Genomic DNA, 19,938 nt, shown 5'->3' on the forward strand with positions numbered 1-19,938 from the left:
CACAGAATTGTTACTGAGGGCCACAGAACTGTTACTTAGGGCCACAGAATTGTTACTCGCACAGACACAGAATTGTTACTCAGGGACACAGAACTGTTACTGAGGGCCACAGAACTGTTACTTAGGGCCACAGAATTGTTACTCGCACAGACACAGAATTGTTACTCAGGGACACAGAACTGTTACTGAGGGCCACAGAACTGTTACTTAGGGCCACAGAATTGTTACTCGCACAGACACAGAATTGTTACACAGGGACACAGAATTGTTACTTAGGGCCACAGAATTGTTACTCGCACAGACACAGAATTGTTACTCAGGGACACAGAATTGTTACTGAGGGCCACAGAACTGTTACTTAGGGCCACAGAATTGTTACTCGCACAGACACAGAATTGTTACTCAGGGACACAGAACTGTTACTGAGGGCCACAGAACTGTTACTTAGGGCCACAGAATTGTTACTCGCACAGACACAGAATTGTTACACAGGGACACAGAATTGTTACTGAGGGCCACAGAACCGTTACTTAGGGCCACAGAATTGTTACTGAGGGCCACAGAACTGTTACTTAGGGCCACAGAATTGTTACTCGCACAGACACAGAATTGTTACTCAGGGACACAGAACTGTTACTGAGGGCCACAGAACTGTTACTTAGGGCCACAGAATTGTTACTCGCACAGACACAGAATTGTTACACAGGGCCACAGAACCGTTACTGAGGGCCACAGAACCGTTACTTAGGGCCACAGAATTGTTACTGAGGGCCACAGAACTGTTACTTAGGGCCACAGAATTGTTACTCGCACAGACACAGAATTGTTACTCAGGGACACAGAACTGTTACTGAGGGCCACAGAACTGTTACTTAGGGCCACAGAATTGTTACTCGCACAGACACAGAATTGTTACACAGGGACACAGAATTGTTACTGAGGGCCACAGAACCGTTACTTAGGGCCACAGAATTGTTACTGAGGGCCACAGAACTGTTACTTAGGGCCACAGAATTGTTACTCGCACAGACACAGAATTGTTACTCAGGGACACAGAACTGTTACTGAGGGCCACAGAACTGTTACTTAGGGCCACAGAATTGTTACTCGCACAGACACAGAATTGTTACTCAGGGACACAGAACTGTTACTGAGGGCCACAGAACTGTTACTTAGGGCCACAGAATTGTTACTCGCACAGACACAGAATTGTTACACAGGGACACAGAATTGTTACTGAGGGCCACAGAACCGTTACTTAGGGCCACAGAATTGTTACTGAGGGCCACAGAACTGTTACTTAGGGCCACAGAATTGTTACTCGCACAGACACAGAATTGTTACTCAGGGCCACAGAACTGTTACTGAGGGCCACAGAACCGTTACTTAGGGCCACAGAATTGTTACTCAGGGACACAGAATCGTTTAATTAAAGAGTATGTCAGACAACATGCAGAGGAGTGGCAGAGGAGGCAATGTTTTAGGAGCGAGCAGACGTGGCAGCAGAGGAAGGGGTCGAGGCAGCACTATTCGCAGCCAGAGGCTAGTGCTCCCGGTGTCATCCAGTACAGTGAGGAAGAGCTAACAGAGGGCGGTCAGGAACGGGGGGAGACATCCGCCTCTTCAGCAGCCAGGCAAAGAAGTAGTGGCGAGGAGAGTGGCTCGGTAGCCGGTGTAGAGACAGGTCTGTCTCCTGACCCACACGCAGCCGAGGGGGCTAGTAGTGAGGCGGAGACCCTAATTGATGATGATGAGGCTGATCGCACTTGGCAGCCTCGTCGTCATCAGGCTATTGCTTCCGCATCATCAGGAGAAGAGGGTGGCAGCTTGGCAGCGAGCAAAACAGTCGGTGGGTTGTCTCCATCGCCACACTCTGCCATGTGCCACTTTCAGGTCTCCTCACACACTGCTGGTGTGTTGAATTTTTTGACATAGGGTGCTGGCAGATTACGGGCCTCCCATAGCTGCTGCCAGGCCCCTAATCTGCCATGGGCCCCTATATACCGCCTCCTCATGCTGCTGCCAGGTCCAGAGTCTGTCATGGGTCCCTGTACGGCCTCCCATTGCTGCTGTCTCCATCGCCACACTCTGCCATGTGCCACTTTCAGGTCTCCTCACACACTGCTGGTGTGTTGAATTTTTTGACATAGGGTGCTGGCAGATTACGGGCCTCCCATAGCTGCTGCCAGGCCCCTAATCTGCCATGGGCCCCTATACCGCCTCCTCATGCTGCTGCCAGGTCCAGAGTCTGTCATGGGTCCCTGTACGGCCTCCCATTGCTGCTGTCTCCATCGCCACACTCTGCCATGTGCCACTTTCAGGTCTCCTCACACACTGCTGGTGTGTTGAATTTTTTGACATAGGGTGCTGGCAGATTACGGGCCTCCCATAGCTGCTGCCAGGCCCCTAATCTGCCATGGGCCCCTATACCGCCTCCTCATGCTGCTGCCAGGTCCACAGTCTCTCATGCCATGTGCCACTTTCAGGTCTCCTCACACTGCTGGTGTGTTGAATTTTTTGACATAGGGTGCTGGCAGATTACGGGCCTCCCATAGCTGCTGCCAGGCCCCTAATCTGCCATGGGCCCCTATATACCGCCTCCTCATGCTGCTGCCAGGTCCAGAGTCTGTCATGGGTCCCTGTACGGCCTCCCATTGCTGCTGTCTCCATCGCCACACTCTGCCATGTGCCACTTTCAGGTCTCCTCACACACTGCTCGTGTGTTGAATTTTTTGACATAGGGTGCTGGCAGATTACGGGCCTCCCATAGCTGCTGCCAGGCCCCTAATCTGCCATGGGCCCCTATACCGCCTCCTCATGCTGCTGCCAGGTCCACAGTCTCTCATGCCATGTGCCACTTTCAGGTCTCCTCACACTGCTGGTGTGTTGAATTTTTTGACATAGGGTGCTGGCAGATTACGGGCCTCCCATAGCTGCTGCCAGGCCCCTAATCTGCCATGGGCCCCTATATACCGCCTCCTCATGCTGCTGCCAGGTCCAGAGTCTGTCATGGGTCCCTGTACGGCCTCCCATTGCTGCTGTCTCCATCGCCACACTCTGCCATGTGCCACTTTCAGGTCTCCTCACACACTGCTGGTGTGTTGAATTTTTTGACATAGGGTGCTGGCAGATTACGGGCCTCCCATAGCTGCTGCCAGGCCCCTAATCTGCCATGGGCCCCTATACCGCCTCCTCATGCTGCTGCCAGGTCCACAGTCTCTCATGCCATGTGCCACTTTCAGGTCTCCTCACACTGCTGGTGTGTTGAATTTTTTGACATAGGGTGCTGGCAGATTACGGGCCTCCTATAGCTGCTGCCAGGCCCCTAATCTGCCATGGGCCCCTATACCGCCTCCTCATGCTGCTGCCAGGTCCAGGCGAACGTAGTCACACAGGGGAGGAACTTCTCAGTGTAATGAACAGAGAAATCGACAGATGGCTGTCTCCGCGCAAACTGAAAATCGGAACCATGTTGACCGACAACGTAAAGAACATGGTGTCTGCTCTGCGTCAAGGAAGGTTGTGCCATGCGCCATGCATGGCTCACATGTTCAATCTGGTTGTCAAGCGGTTCCTAAAATCCACCATCCCACTGCAAGACATCCTTAAAATGTCACGTAAACTTTGCATGCATTTCAGCCATTCCTACACCGCAAAGCACACCCTCCTTGAGCTGCAGCGGCAGAACGGAATTCCACATCATCGCCTGATCTGCGACGTTGCAACAAGGTGGAATTCAACCCTACACATGTTAGACCGCCTTTACGAGCAGCGAAAGGCCATCACCGATTTCCTGATGTTACAAGCGGATAAAGGTACTCCCCTGTGTAACTTCGATGTCAGCCATTGGCAGCTCATGCGTGACACCTGCCGCTTGCTCAGGCCCTTTGAGGAGGCCACGCTATTCGTGAGTCGGCAGGACTATGGGATGAACGACGTCATTCCTCTGTTGCACGTCCTTGAACAAATGCTGTTAACAATGGCTGGTCAGGGTGCGGTAGACGTGGCGCACAGATCTCAACGCCACATGACCCCTGTGGGGGCAGGACAGGAAGAAGAGGAGGAGGTAGAGGAGGACATTTGTGCTCAGGAATTATTGAGTGAAATGGGTGGTTTTTCCACTCAGCGGACAGGAGTGGAGGAGCAGGAGCATCTGGTAGAGGAGGAGGAAGAGGAGACAGAGGACCCAGACGCACCGTGGCAGTATGCTGTGGAGATGGAGGCAGGGAGTCCCTCGCATTCCTTGGCACAAATGGCCCATAGCATGCTCGCTTGCTTGCGTAGCGACAGCCGAATAATAACCATCAGACAGAGGGATGACTTTTGGCTGTCCACCTTGTTGGACCCTCGCTACCGTTCAAAAATGGTGGCCTTTTTCACACCTGCTGAGAGGGAGGCCAAAATAACGTACTATAAAAAACACCTATGTAGTCAGTTGGTCTCTGCCTTTGTGCGCCAACGTCCATCCTCAGACACTGTGGGCCCTGTGCGCTCGCTTTCCGCTGCCATGGCAGCAGGGGAGGGGTGGGGTGGTAGGAGCAGTGGCAGCTCCACCAGCAGCGGCTGCCTCAGTCTGCAGTCGATGATGAGTAGCTTTCTTCACCAGCGCAGTGAGGAAACTACTAACCAGCCGCAGCAGCAGCAGCATCAGGTGGACCTGGAGCAGAACCTCAAACAACAGGCTTGGGTCTACTTGGACAGCACCCTGCCAACCGAGGTAGACAATCCCCTTGACTACTGGGCAACGAAACTTGACCTTTGGCCCCAACTAGCTGAATTTGCCCTTGAAAGGCTGTCATGCCCGGCCAGTAGCGTGGCATCGGAGCGCGTGTTTAGTGCGGCAGGAGGTATTGTAACTCCGCGGAGGACACGACTGTCCACCCAAAGTGTGGAGAGACTCACGTTTGTGAAAATGAATCAGGCGTGGATTAGTCTGGATTTCAAACCACCAGTTCCTGACACAACTGACTAAATCCGCCATGAATCATGCCTCAAACATGTGCCACTTTCAGGTCTCCTCACACACTGCTGGTGTGTTCCATTTTTTGTCATAGGGTGCTGGCAGATTACGGGCCTCCCATAGCTGCTGCCAGGCCCCTAATCTGCCATAGGCCCCTATATACCGCCTCCTCATGCTGCTGCCAAGTCCAGAGTCTCTCATGGGTCCCTATACGGCCTCCCATTGCTGCTGTCTCCGTCGCCACACTCTGCCATGTGCCACATTCAGGTCTCTTCACACTGCTTGTGTTTTCAATTTTTTGACATAGGGTGCTGGCAGATTACGGGCCTCCCATAGCTGCTGCCAGGCCCCTAATCTGCCATGGGCCCCTATATACCGCCTCCTCATGCTGCTGCCAAGTCCAGAGTCTCTCATGGGTCCCTGTACGGCCTCCCATTGCTGCTGTCTCCATCGCCACACTCTGCCATGTGCCACTTTCAGGTCTCCTCACACTGCTGGTGTGTAAAATTTTTTGACATAGGGTGCTGGCAGATTACGGGCCTCCTATAGCTGCTGCCAGGCCCCTAATCTGCCATGGGCCCCTATATACCGCCTCCTCATGCTGCTGCCAGGTCCAGAGTCTCTCATGGGTCCCTGTACGGCCTCCCATTGCTGCTGTCTCCATCGCCACACTCTGCCATGTGCCACATTATGGTCTCTTCACACTGCTTGTGTTTTCAATTTTTTGACATAGGGTGCTGGCAGATTACGGGCCTCCCATATCTGCTGCCAGGCCCCTAATCTGCCATGGGCCCCTATATACCGCCTCCTCATGCTGCTGCCAAGTCCAGAGTCTCTCATGGGTCCCTATACGGCCTCCCATTGCTGCTGTCTCCATCGCCACACTCTGCCATGTGCCACTTTCAGGTCTCCTCACACACTGCTGGTGTGTAGAATTTTTTGACATAGGGTGCTGGCAGATTACGGGCCTCCTATAGCTGCTGCCAGGCCCCTAATCTGCCATGGGCCCCTATATACCGCCTCCTCATGCTGCTGCCAGGTCCAGAGTCTCTCATGGGTCCCTGTACGGCCTCCCATTGCTGCTGTCTCCATCGCCACACTCTGCCATGTGCCACTTTCAGGTCTCCTCACACACTGCTGGTGTGTAGAATTTTTTGACATAGGGTGCTGGCAGATTACGGGCCTCCTATAGCTGCTGCCAGGCCCCTAATCTGCCATGGGCCCCTATATACCGCCTCCTCATGCTGCTGCCAGGTCCAGAGTCTCTCATGGGTCCCTGTACGGCCTCCCATTGCTGCTGTCTCCATCGCCACACTCTGCCATGTGCCACTTTCAGGTCTCCTCACACACTGCTGGTGTGTAGAATTTTTTGACATAGGGTGCTGGCAGATTACGGGCCTCCTATAGCTGCTGCCAGGCCCCTAATCTGCCATGGGCCCCTATATACCGCCTCCTCATGCTGCTGCCAGGTCCAGAGTCTCTCATGGGTCCCTGTACGGCCTCCCATTGCTGCTGTCTCCATCGCCACACTCTGCCATGTGCCACTTTCAGGTCTCCTCACACACTGCTGGTGTGTAGAATTTTTTGACATAGGGTGCTGGCAGATTACGGGCCTCCTATAGCTGCTGCCAGGCCCCTAATCTGCCATGGGCCCCTATATACCGCCTCCTCATGCTTCTGCCAGGTCCAGAGTCTCTCATGGGTCCCTGTACGGCCTCCCATTGCTGCTGTCTCCATCGCCACACTCTGCCATGTGCCACTTTCAGGTCTCCTCACACACTGCTGGTGTGTAGAATTTTTTGACATAGGGTGCTGGCAGATTACGGGCCTCCTATAGCTGCTGCCAGGCCCCTAATCTGCCATGGGCCCCTATATACCGCCTCCTCATGCTGCTGCCAGGTCCAGAGTCTCTCATGGGTCCCTGTACGGCCTCCCATTGCTGCTGTCTCCATCGCCACACTCTGCCATGTGCCACTTTCAGGTCTCCTCACACACTGCTGGTGTGTAGAATTTTTTGACATAGGGTGCTGGCAGATTACGGGCCTCCTATAGCTGCTGCCAGGCCCCTAATCTGCCATGGGCCCCTATATACCGCCTCCTCATGCTGCTGCCAGGTCCAGAGTCTCTCATGGGTCCCTGTACGGCCTCCCATTGCTGCTGTCTCCATCGCCACACTCTGCCATGTGCCACTTTCAGGTCTCCTCACACACTGCTGGTGTGTAGAATTTTTTGACATAGGGTGCTGGCAGATTACGGGCCTCCTATAGCTGCTGCCAGGCCCCTAATCTGCCATGGGCCCCTATATACCGCCTCCTCATGCTGCTGCCAGGTCCAGAGTCTCTCATGGGTCCCTGTACGGCCTCCCATTGCTGCTGTCTCCATCGCCACACTCTGCCATGTGCCACTTTCAGGTCTCCTCACACACTGCTGGTGTGTAGAATTTTTTGACATAGGGTGCTGGCAGATTACGGGCCTCCTATAGCTGCTGCCAGGCCCCTAATCTGCCATGGGCCCCTATATACCGCCTCCTCATGCTGCTGCCAGGTCCAGAGTCTCTCATGGGTCCCTGTACGGCCTCCCATTGCTGCTGTCTCCATCGCCACACTCTGCCATGTGCCACTTTCAGGTCTCCTCACACACTGCTGGTGTGTAGAATTTTTTGACATAGGGTGCTGGCAGATTACGGGCCTCCTATAGCTGCTGCCAGGCCCCTAATCTGCCATGGGCCCCTATATACCGCCTCCTCATGCTGCTGCCAGGTCCAGAGTCTCTCATGGGTCCCTGTACGGCCTCCCATTGCTGCTGTCTCCATCGCCACACTCTGCCATGTGCCACTTTCAGGTCTCCTCACACACTGCTGGTGTGTAGAATTTTTTGACATAGGGTGCTGGCAGATTACGGGCCTCCTATAGCTGCTGCCAGGCCCCTAATCTGCCATGGGCCCCTATATACCGCCTCCTCATGCTTCTGCCAGGTCCAGAGTCTCTCATGGGTCCCTGTACGGCCTCCCATTGCTGCTGTCTCCATCGCCACACTCTGCCATGTGCCACATTCAGGTCTCTTCACACTGCTTGTGTTTTCAATTTTTTGACATAGGGTGCTGGCAGATTACGGGCCTCCCATAGCTGCTGCCAGGCCCCTAATCTGCCATGGGCCCCTATATACCGCCTCCTCATGCTGCTGCCAAGTCCAGAGTCTCTCATGGGTCCCTATACAGCCTCCCATTGCTGCTGTCTCCATCGCCACACTCTGCCATGTGCCACTTTCAGGTCTCCTCACACTGCTGGTGTGTTGAATTTTTTGAAATAGGGTGCTGGCAGATTACGGGCCTCCTATAGCTGCTGCCAGGCCCCTAATCTGCCATGGGCCCCTATATACCGCCTCCTCATGCTGCTGCCAAGTCCAGAGTCTGTCATGGGTCCCTGTACGGCCTCCCATTGCTGCTGTCTCCATCGCCACACTCTGCCATGTGCCACTTTCAGGTCTCCTCACACACTGCTGGTGTGTTGAATTTTTTGACATAGGGTGCTGGCAGATTACGGGCCTCCTATAGCTGCTGCCAGGCCCCTAATCTGCCATAGGCCTCTATATACCGCCTCCTCATGCTGCTGCCAGGTCCACAGTCTCTCATGCCATGTGCCACTTTCAGGTCTCCTCACACTGCTGGTGTGTTGAATTTTTTGACATAGGGTGCTGGCAGATTACGGGCCTCCCATAGCTGCTGCCAGGCCCCTAATCTGCCATGGGCCCCTATACCGACTCCTCATGCTGTGACGTTGCAACAAGGTGGAATTCAACCCTACATATGTTAGACCGCCTTTACGAACAGCAAAAGGCCATCACAGATTTCCTGATGTTAAAAGCGGATAAAGGTACTCCCTGTGTAACTTAGATGTCAGCCATTGGCAGCTCATGCGTGACACCTGCGCTTGCTCAGGCCCTTTGAGGAGGCCACGCTATTCGTGAGTCGGCAGGACTATGGGATGAACGACGTCATTCCTCTGTTGCACGTCCTGGAACAAATGCTGTTAACAATGGCTGGTCAGGGTGCGGTAGACGTGGCGCACAGATCTCAACGCCACATGACCCCTGTGGGGGCAGGACAGGAAGAAGAGGAGGAGGTAGAGGAGGACATTTGTGCTCAGGAATTATTGAGTGAAATGGGTGGTTTTTCCACTCAGCGGACAGGAGTGGAGGAGCAGGAGCATCTGGTAGAGGAGGAGGAAGAGGAGACAGAGGACCCAGACGCACCGTGGCAGTATGCTGTGGAGATGGAGGCAGGGAGTCCCTCGCATTCCTTGGCACAAATGGCCCATAGCATGCTCGCTTGCTTGCGTAGCGACAGCCGAATAATAACCATCAGACAGAGGGATGACTTTTGGCTGTCCACCTTGTTGGACCCTCGCTACCGTTCAAAAATGGTGGCCTTTTTCACACCTGCTGAGAGGGAGGCCAAAATAACGTACTATAAAAACCACCTATGTAGTCAGCTGGTCTCTGCCTGTCTGCGCCAACGTCCATCCTCAGACACTGTGGGCCCTGTGCGCTCGCGTTCCGCTGCCATGGCAGCAGGGGAGGGGTGGGGTGGTAGGAGCAGTGGCAGCTCCACCAGCAGCGGCTGCCTCAGTCTGCAGTCGATGATGAGTAGCTTTCTTCACCAGCGCAGTGAGGAAACTACTAACCATCCGCAGCAGCAGCAGCATCAGGTGGACCTGGAGCAGGACCTCAAACAACAGGCTTAGGCCTACTTGGACAGCACCCTGCCAACCGAGGTAGACAATCCCCTTGACTACTGGGCAACGAAACTTGACCTTTGGCCCCAACTAGCTGAATTTGCCCTTGAAAGGCTGTCATGCCCGGCCAGTAGCGTGGCATCGGAGCGCGTGTTTAGTGCGGCAGGAGGTATTGCAACTCCGCGGAGGACACGACTGTCCACCCAAAGTGTGGAGAGACTCACGTTTGTGAAAATGAATCAGGCGTGGATTAGTCTGGATTTCAAACCACCAGTTCCTGACACAACTGACTAAATCCGCCATGAATCATGCCCCAAACATGTGCCACTTTCAGGTCTCCTCACACTGCTGGTGTGTTCCATTTTTTGTCATAGGGTGCTGGCAGATTATGGGCCTCCCATAGCTGCTGCCAGGCCCCTAATCTGCCATGGGCCCCTATACCGCCTCCTCATGCTGCTGCCAAGTCCAGAGTCTCTCATGGGTCCCTGTACGGCCTCCCATTGCTGCTGTCTCCATCGCCACACTCTGCCATGTGCCACTTTCAGGTCTCCTCACACTGCTGGTGTTTTCAATTTTTTGTCATAGGGTGCTGGCAGATTACGGGCCTCCCATAGCTGCTGCCAGGCCCCTAATCTGCCATGGGCCCCTATACCGCCTCCTCATGCTGCTGCCAGGTCCAGAGTGTGTCATGGGTCCCTGTACGGCCTCCCATTGCTGCTGTCTCCATCGCCACACTCTGCCATGTACCACTTTCAGGTCTCCTCACACTGCTGGTGGGTTCCATTTTTTGTCATAGGGTGCTGGCAGATTACGGGCCTCCCATAGCTGCTGCCAGGCCCCTAATCTGCCATGGGCCCCCGTACCGACTCCTCATGCTGCTGCCAGGCCCGTAATCTGACATGGGCCCCTGTTGTCGCTTGTTGGCATATTCCGCTCGTTCAGATGCTCCTTCTCCTGCTACTCCTCTTCACGGATTCCGTCAGCAGTCTTTCTTGGAATCCGTTTCCAAGAGACAACAGTTTGCGAGCACGCACCCGACGGTGCAGAAGCTGAACGTCCTCCTGTCCAAGTTGCTGCTGCCAGGCTCGTAATCTGTCATGCGCCCCTGTACCGCCTCCTCATGCTGCTGCCAGGTCCAGAGTGTGTCATGGGCCCCCGTACCGACTCCTCATGCTGCTGCCAGGCCCGTAATCTGTCATGGGCCCCTGTACCGCCTCCCCATGCTGCTGCCAGGTCCAGAGTGTGTCAAGGGTCCCTGTACGGCCTCCCATTGCTGCTGCCAGGCCCGTAATCTGCCATGGGCCCCCGTACCGACTCCTCATGCTGCTGCCAGGCCCGTAATCTGTCATGGGCCCCTGTACCGCCTCCTCATGCTGCTGCCAGGTCCAGAGTGTGTCATGGGTCCCTGTACGGCCTCCCATTGCTGCTGTCTCTATCGCCACACTCTGCCAGGTGCCACTTTGAGGTCTCCTCACACTGCTGGTGGTTTCCATTTTTGTCATAGGGTGCTGTATGGCCTCCCATTGCTGCTGCCTCCACCGCCACACTGTGGCTCCACACTCTGGTTTTGGCCCCGTGACTGCCCAAATGAGTGAAGTTTGCGGTGATTCTAAGATCGACGGCACTCATCTGCATGTCATACTGACTGACAGTATTATTTCTCTTCCCCAGCAGACTCCAAGGGCATTTAAATTAAAGGTACAGTGTTCTGCACTAATATTAAGTCTCTCTGAAGCCTAGAAACACCCTTTTTTAAGTTAAATTCACAGCGAATTTATTCGACTCGAATCGAATATTGTCCACGAATTCGCCGAATCAGCCGAATCGAATTTTTCATTTCTTCGCTCATCTCTAGTTGCCACTTTCTTCTTCCTTGAAGAATATTGAGATACTCCTTTCGCCACCTGTTCCAGAAGTAATCAGCTAGGTATTGTACACGTTTCCAGTGTTTTTGGTAGATATTCGCATGAGTAAATTCTCCACTAGGCATTAGTGTAATCTCAGCTTTTTGGGTAAGTAGGATAGCTGGAGTCAGTACAGCTGGTGTTTCAGGATCCATAGATACTGGCACAAGGGGTCTAGAATTGATGATGGCTGAAACTTCAGCGAGAAGGGTGACTAGAGTCTCATGTGTGAGTCTTGAAGAGTTTACATCCATCAACATAAAATTCAAGATGTTGCGTGAGATTCCGATCATTCTCTCCCAGGAGCCCCCCATGTGGGAACTATGAGGAGGATTGAAAATCCAGGTGCAACCCTTTTCAGCCAAGTGATCTTGAATGATCTATGTTCAGTTCTCTACAGGCTCCAATGAAGTTGCTTCCACGGTCAGACCTCAACTGTTTCACTGGTCCTCTGATTGCGAAGAACCGTCTTAAGGCATTAATAAGGCTGGATGTGTCCATGGATTCTATGACCTCTAAGTGAACGGCTCGCACACTCATGCAAGTAAATGGTACAGCCCAATGCTTACTGTTTGCGTGACCGCCACGGGTCCTGCGTGCGGACACCATCCATGGCCCGAAGACGTCTAGGCCAACGTAGGTGAAAGGTGGCTCTGTACATAGTCTGTCCGCCTGCCTTAGCAGAAACTCCGGACCTGTAAGCCAAGTAGAGTTAGTAAAGGAACCTACAGACATAGGTCTAGTGGCATGATCTGCTGGATTAAGTTCGGATGGTACATAGTACCATTGTTCAGGTTTGGAGGACCTCCTGATTCTCTCTATGCGGTTACTGACGTATACATAAAATCGTCTCGTCTGATTGTGGTGTAACCTAAAACGACCTTACTGTCCGTGTAATACTGAACTTCATCTATGTTGACACCTAGTTCTTCTTGTATGAAGTCTGCAATCTCCACTGCTAACACAGTCCCGCAGAGTTCAAGTCTGGGAATAGTATGATCAGGCTTGGGAGCTAACTTAGCCTTACCAAAGACGAATCCAACGTGATTTTGCTTGTTGGGTTCTGTGACTTTCAGATAGGCGACCGCTGCTATGGCCTCTGTGGAGGCGTCCGAGAACACGTGGAGTTCCTTCTTTACGCTAGAAGTAAGTGAGGTTTTAATATAGCATCTTGGGATGTGGATCTCATCCAAAGCACACAAAGATTGCTTCCAGGCTTCCCATTTTTGCTCTTTATCAGAGGGAAGTGGGGTATCCCAATCCTTGATGGTTTCAGAAAGCTGTCTCAGTAGGGATTTTCCTTGTATGGCGATGGGTGCTACAAATCCCAGCGGATCAAATAGGCTGTTTACCACTGATAGGACACCACGTTTTGTGAATGGCTTGTCTGCACAACTTATTTGAAAACCGAAGGAGTCAGCCGAGAGATCCCATCTGAGGCCCAAGCTCCTCTGCACAGGTGGACTGTCCAGTCCCAGGTTAATGTCTTTGAATCCAGGTGCATGATCACCTTGCTCGAAGGCTCTCATTACGGTTAGGCTGTTTGATGCAATTTTGTGTAGTCTAAGTTTAGCTTGGTATAACATACCTTGAGTCCTTTTGAGCAGATCGATAGCCGCTTCTTCAGTTGGTAGCGATTTGAGCCCGTCGTCCACGTAGAAGTCTTTTTCCACAAAGTCTTTGCAATCTGTACCGTACTCAGATTCCCCCTCTAATGCAGTTCTCCGAAGCCCGTAAGTCGCTACGACTGGTGAAGGGCTGTTTCCAAACACATGTACCCTCATACGATACTCCATCATCTCTGCGTTGGTGTCATTGTCCTTGTACCACAGGAACCTGAGGAAATTCCGGTGGTCCTCTCGGACTACAAAACAATGGAACATATGTTCAATGTCAGCAGTGATGGCGACAAGCTCTTTCCTGAATCTCATCAGCACTCCGACTAGGTTATTAGTCAGATTAGGACCTGTGAGAAGAATATCGTTAAGAGATACACCTTGATGTTTGGCGCTTGAATCAAAGACAACCCTAATTTGATTAGGTTTTCGTGGATGATATACTCCGAATGAAGGCAAGTACCAGCACTCGTCGTTCTTCCTTAAGAATGGAGCTGGTTCTGCATGGTTGTTACGGAATATTTTATCCATAAAGGCAACGATGTGTTCTCTCATTTCAGGCTTGCTGTTCATGGTACGCTGAAGAGAGTTAAATCTAGACAGAGCTTGTTCCCGGTTGTTCGGGAGTCTTACCCTGGTAGCTCGGAAGGGTAATGGAGAAACCCAGTGATTGGTTTCGTCTTTAAAGAACTCACTGTCCATTATCTTGACAAATTCTCTGTCCTCTACTGACAAGGCTACTTTATCGTCGTCCTTGGTTGTATGAAAGACTGATCTCCCCAAGTTGTCGGCAAAGAGGGGAGTAATGACGTCAGGTGGTTGTATGAGGCCTGGAGACTTCTCCTTCACCTCATAGTGATGAGGATACGGCTTAATGCAAGTTGTGCGTCCATCTGCACGCACGTACGTTTTGAAGGAGTTGATTTTTGGTTGATCTAAGCACACATTTCCTATGATTACCCATCCCAAGTCCAGTCTCTGGGCGTATGGCGCGTAGTCAGGACCATTACACTGTTGACGCACCTTGTGTACCCTTAGATTGTCTCTGCCGAGCAGGAGTAAAATCTCGGCGTTGATGTCCATAGGTGGGATAACGTTGGCTAGGTGCCTTAGGTGAGGTTGGTGAAATGCAGCTTCTGGGGTAGGAATCTCATCCCTATGGTTGGGTATTTGATCACATTCGATCAGCGTCGGTAAGGGTATTTCCGTATCCCCACTGACAGGAGAAGCGATGAATCCTTGTGCCCTTCTGCCGCTAGTCTCTATGCGGCCCGAGCAGGTGTTTAAGGTATAGGGTTCGGATGGTCCCTTTATTCCAAAGGCTTCAAAGAATTTAGGACCTGCTAGGGACCGGTTGCTTTGGTCATCAATGATGGCATACATTTTTACTGCCTTTTCTGGTAGTCCCTCTGGGTAGACCTTGATCAGGCATATTAGGGCACAACATTTCTCGCACTGGCCCTCCCCACATACATCCAAGCATGAGCAGGAAACAGCAGTCGCTGCATTAGCGTAATTTTGGGACTCCCCGCCATGACTTGGAGCAGGACTGGTGGTGACGGCAGTGGGTGAATCTCTGGAGAGTGGGATTGGGTGCATAGCTGAGGCATGTCTTTCACTATGACACTCCTCACACTTGATGACAGATTTACAGTCCTTAGCCATGTGCTCCAATGAAGCGCAGCATCTGAAACATACCCCGAGCTCGGTGAGGATTTTCTTGCGCTCCAGTATGGTTTTGGATCTAAACCCTCTACATTTGTTCAGAGAGTGTGGTTTTTTATGAATGGGACATTCATGATTGAAGGTCTTATCTCCTGATGAGGTGGTGTACTGTTTACCCGTGGGTACTGCAGGAGATGGTAGGTTAGTCTTTCTAACACTCACGCTGCTCTTGAAGTCTCTGTGTTTATGCATGACGCTTTCATACCTTGGTGATGATGTCGCTGAAGCTGTAGTGTTGAACTCCAGGAAGTCGAGGCTGGGGTCATTCCTCATCTGGGACTGTTCATCGATAAATCTACAGAAGTGAATAAATGGGGGAAAGGTGATGTCATGCTCTCTTTTGTACCTTGAGACTGATGCCGCCCACTTTTCTTGTAGACTGTATGGTAGCTTCACGACAATTGGGTTCACTCCATGAGCTGTATCCAGGTAGCACAGCCCGGACAGACGAGGGTCACCCTTGGCAAGCTCCAGTTCCATGAGCAGATCACTTAAATCCTGAAGCTTCTGGACATCCTTGAGATTGATCCTTGGAACGTTCTGCAGTCTCTTGAATAGGGCCTTCTCTATTGCTTCTGCACTGCCGAAGGTACGTTCGAGTCTCTGCCAGGCGGCAGCGAGACCTGCTTCTGCTTGTCCCATGTAGACAGTTCTGAGGCTCTTGACGCGATTTGTGGAGCCTGGGCCCAGCCATTTGATCAAGAGGTCAAACTCCTGCTCTGCGTTTAGGTTGAGGTTAGCGATGGCGGCCTTGAAGGTTGCCTTCCAAGCTCTGTAGCTCTCTGCACGGTCATCAAATTTTGAGAGACTGGTGTTGATTAGCTCTCTGCTCACCATAAACCTGGCAAACTCAGACATATCTGATTTCTCACTGCTTGTTGCCATGACAACTCGTGATGCCCCTGGGGCGTATGGGCTGCCTGGCGTGAAAGGGTGAGATGCTTCCGGGTAGAATGATGTAGCTGCAGGGTTAAGCTTTCGTTTAGCCTCTGTATATTGTGATGACTGCAGCTTGAGCTGTGGAGGTAGGCCAGAAAATGCCTGATAGCGATCTTTCTGTAATAACCGTCCTTGAGAGGGCACTTCTGGGTAACGGTTATTAGGTTGCTCGGGTGCTGTGGGTGGCACTGGTACCGCAGGTAGAGCTGACTTGGAGGTTTCAGTGTTGTCGGCTTGGACGGTACTGCAAACTGGGGGTGGCGCAGATACCTGATTCAGTACATAGTCACTGGTGCGGTCAACTGGATCATCTATCTCCTGTGGTAGCGAGCAGACTGGATCAAGACCTTGGCTCAATGCTTGCTCAAGTAGTCTTACTTTAGCTAACGCAATTTCCTCCGGCATCTCTGATTCGAAAATCTTTATTCGACCCTCTGCTTCCACTTCTGCCTTCTTGGCCTCTGCCTCTGCCTCTGCCCTCTTGGCCTCTGCCTCTGCTTCCGCTTCTGCCCTCTTGGCCTCTGCCTCTGCCCTTGCAAGAGCTTCTTTTTCTGTGAAGGAGCGTCTCGCTTTGGATTGCTCTGCGTTTATGCGGGCCTCTAGTAATCTGTTGCTCAAGGCTGAGCTTCTTGAGCACGATGATTTGTATGACCGAGAGGAATGTTTAGATGAATTTGATCTGTGTGATCTAGTTTCTTGCAAATGCGAGATACGGAGTTCCGCTTTACCTTTAACATCCAGCACCATGACGTCTCTTTGTCTGGCTATTGATTCTGCCTTGCTCAGTTCTGATAGGGCTTCATCGATATTAGAGTCTTTTAGAAAGGTTATATACCTTGTGGACAGTCTCTTGTATCTTTCTTGAGCTGTGTCCAGCCGCCCGACGGCAACTTGTAAGCTTGTGGCATCACCTGAGGAGGATTTAAGTCCGGACATGAGGGAGGAAACTCGTTCCCATTGCTCCTCCAGGTTATCACATAGCTCATCTTTCGTGGTGTGATAATTTTCAATGACCTTTACTGTCGGTTTGAGAGAGCGTCTTGGTCGCACGACTTGTTCTGCTGGAAGTGTGGATTCTGTTCTCTGCCCTTCATAATGATCAGTATCAGGTTGCGTTTGCTTTATTTCATCACTGGGGAACTGTGCAAAGTCCTTTTCGGCCATTTTGACTTAAGGTGCGCTGTCTCTTTAAGAAACTGAACTTTTGAATTGGACGCTGAAAATCGCCGTACAGCTCCGATAGGGCACCTTGACAAAATTTCTAAGATATATAGAATGAATTGCGGGGTTTTACGGCGGCCACGGCAGTGTAAGGAACGTGCATAAACAGTACTTCTATTATGCGAGGAAAGGTTAATATAGGATGCAGAGAATGGCTTGGCGAGTTGTGGAGGACTTCCAGGCGAGAGTATAGATACTGCGTATGTGCAGTGCTTCCGCATAGGCTTGTGGAACATGCACTGTAGCCGGGCAGATTTGCTGCAAGTGGGCCTGTTGCTAGGGAGATTCCTGAGTGTGGTACTGGACTCTGAGGGAATCTGTAGCGGGGTATGGACTTTAAGGCAGTTTTTGACTGTTCTGTCCCCACATGAAGGCAAATGAAGGTATAACTGATAATGGCTGTGTAACTTCCTACCTTCGTATCCAAGCAGTGGAGCAGACCGGACCGGCAGATGCTCAGGTTAGACGGATCCAAACGTATACACGGAAATGAAATCAGCGTGGGTTTATTTGGTCCAAATACAGCGACAAACAGTGATACAATACTGTAATGTAGTAGAGGTATTGATGCTGTCCTGTTATATGTTTCCTGAGGCTAACTGCTGGTCAAAAACTGATGCCTTCACAAGCCCAGGGTATTGAATGTCCTGTCACACAGCTATAAAGCACATAAAAATGGCTGCAGGAAGTGACCAGAACCAAGGCTTGCCTAAAACCACACCCAGCAGAGAAAACACTTACTAGCTATAACAGAGGCATGCAGCATGCAAATTCTGGCCAGCAGATGGCAGCAACAGATCAAGACATAGAAACAAACATGGTGAAATAAGAATTGGTGATACAATGCACAGTTAAATAACAAATATGAGGGGAACAGCACACAGCTCTCGCATGGATGTATGCTATACTATGCCGTGTGAATGAGGCCTAACACTTACAAGTGTATATTACCTCTCTGAGAGCAAAGTGCTCTACTTAAGGTGCTTTCATCTACTTCTCTTTCAAGACAGATGGAACCAGTGTGCAGGAATTATCTAGATCAGTATCTTCTTTCTGGACTGAGATGCTTTCTCAGAAATAATACATCCTAATCCAGTTCTTGGCTGTTTTTACAAATGTCTTGTACAGATCAGCTCTCTGCAGCGTTTTCCCACCTTGTAAGTAAACTGTTACTAAACCCAAGACCCTGCATTCACTATATCTGGTCTCCCACAGTACACACAACATAGAATGCAATTATATTAGTAAATATAAACTGCTAAATACCTTTTCTTACCAGCAGTTAGAACAGTCTTGTGACTTCTTTCAGTGTCCAGCAGAGCACATGTTAAAGCTTGTAGGAGGAGTTTTCATTCTGCTTTAGGAGGATGCAGGACCCCTGACCTGCTGATCACATGCACTCTCCCAAGAAGAAAAAAAACTATAGCAATACACACCAGACTGAGTATATGCAGAGTGACTCTAGAAGAAGTTAAGGATCAGTGGGTTTACTAACACTTTAACTTGTGTTAAGGTGTTTACCTTGTTACGAAGTTATGGATAATGTTGCAGTGTAATCACTAAGGTAGAGGACAATGAAGAAATGACTCTTCCTGCCTGCAGCAGACTAATGACATTGCTTTAGGCACAGTTCGCACATATATGGTGCGAAAAATGCCTTAATCCCTGTGCATTTCCCACACCACATTGCAATCGCACTGTGCCTTGTGATCTGCTGCAAGTGTTATCTGCTTTCCCGCCTCCCTATAGTAGAACTACTGCTACAGGGCGGCAGGGCTGCGCAATATATATTTGATTTGCATTTCTGGGTAGGGAGCACTGATCACTGTATTAGTGTCATTGAGATGACAATGGCAGTTAGTCAGCCCCCTTCCATTGTCAGAATACCCGCCCCATTCCCACAGTCCCGCAATAAGTCACTTATTGCCGCTATTACTAGTATAAAAATTTTTTCAAATTCCAGTATATATACACCTCCATTTGTAGACGCTATACCTTTCACGTAAACCAATTAATTTACATGTATTGGATTTTTTTTTAGTAAAGACATATAGCAGAATACATTTTGGCCTAAACTTATGACAAAATTTGATTTTTAAAATTTTTTTACTGGATATGTTTTATAGCAAAAAAGTAAAAAATATTGTTTTTTTTCAAAACTGTCGATCTTTTTTTATTTATAGCGCAAAAAATAAAAACCGCAGAGGTGATCAAATACCACCGAAAGAAACCTGTATTTGTGGGGAAAAAAAGGACATAAATTTCATTTACAGTTTTGCATGCCCACGCAATTGTCAGTTAAAGTAACACAGTGCTGTATTGCAAAAAAATGGCCTGGTCAGGAAGAGGGGCAAATCTATTGGAGGGCAAGTGGTTAATCTAAAGTTAACGACATCCCAAAAGCGGGTCACAAATGCAGTGCATTTTCCTGAAACCAGATCAAATGGTAAAAAAACAACAGTGCGATTCGGTTCCAGTGCAAGTTCTCAAAGCACACCGCACAGAATCACATGTGAATTGCATTGTATAATGTAAAACCAGGCTTACTAAAGGTAAATTAGCTGTTCACTTTGCATGGGAATTTGCACTTTGTAAGGGAATTTTTATCAGTACTTACTGAATGCGGTAAAATTTCACTTTGCAAAGAATACCCAATCAAGTGCTAGGAAACTGGGAAAAAAACACGATTGCATTATGCACATCATCAGTGCTCCACCGCATGAGCTCTGGGGAAAATTCTCTTGCACAAATTTCCTTGTAAAGTGTACTGTCTGTTTCCCTTTAGTACATCAACCCCTATATATTTTAAGTAAATTAAGCAGTTAAAAAATATAAGATGT

General features: G+C 50.5%; 1 protein-coding gene across 3 annotated transcripts in view; it reads left to right on the top strand.

Moving 5' to 3' along the window:
- The window catches only part of SHANK3 (SH3 and multiple ankyrin repeat domains 3), a 464,876-nt gene that overhangs the window by 140,370 nt on the left and 304,568 nt on the right, over positions 1-19,938 (top strand). The gene's annotated exons all lie outside the window — the stretch shown is intronic.

The sequence above is a fragment of the Staurois parvus genome, unplaced genomic scaffold (genome assembly GCF_062004578.1).
Source record: "Staurois parvus isolate SC_StPar_1 unplaced genomic scaffold, SC_StPar_1.0 ptg000832l, whole genome shotgun sequence".
Classification (NCBI taxonomy): domain Eukaryota; kingdom Metazoa; phylum Chordata; class Amphibia; order Anura; family Ranidae; genus Staurois; species Staurois parvus.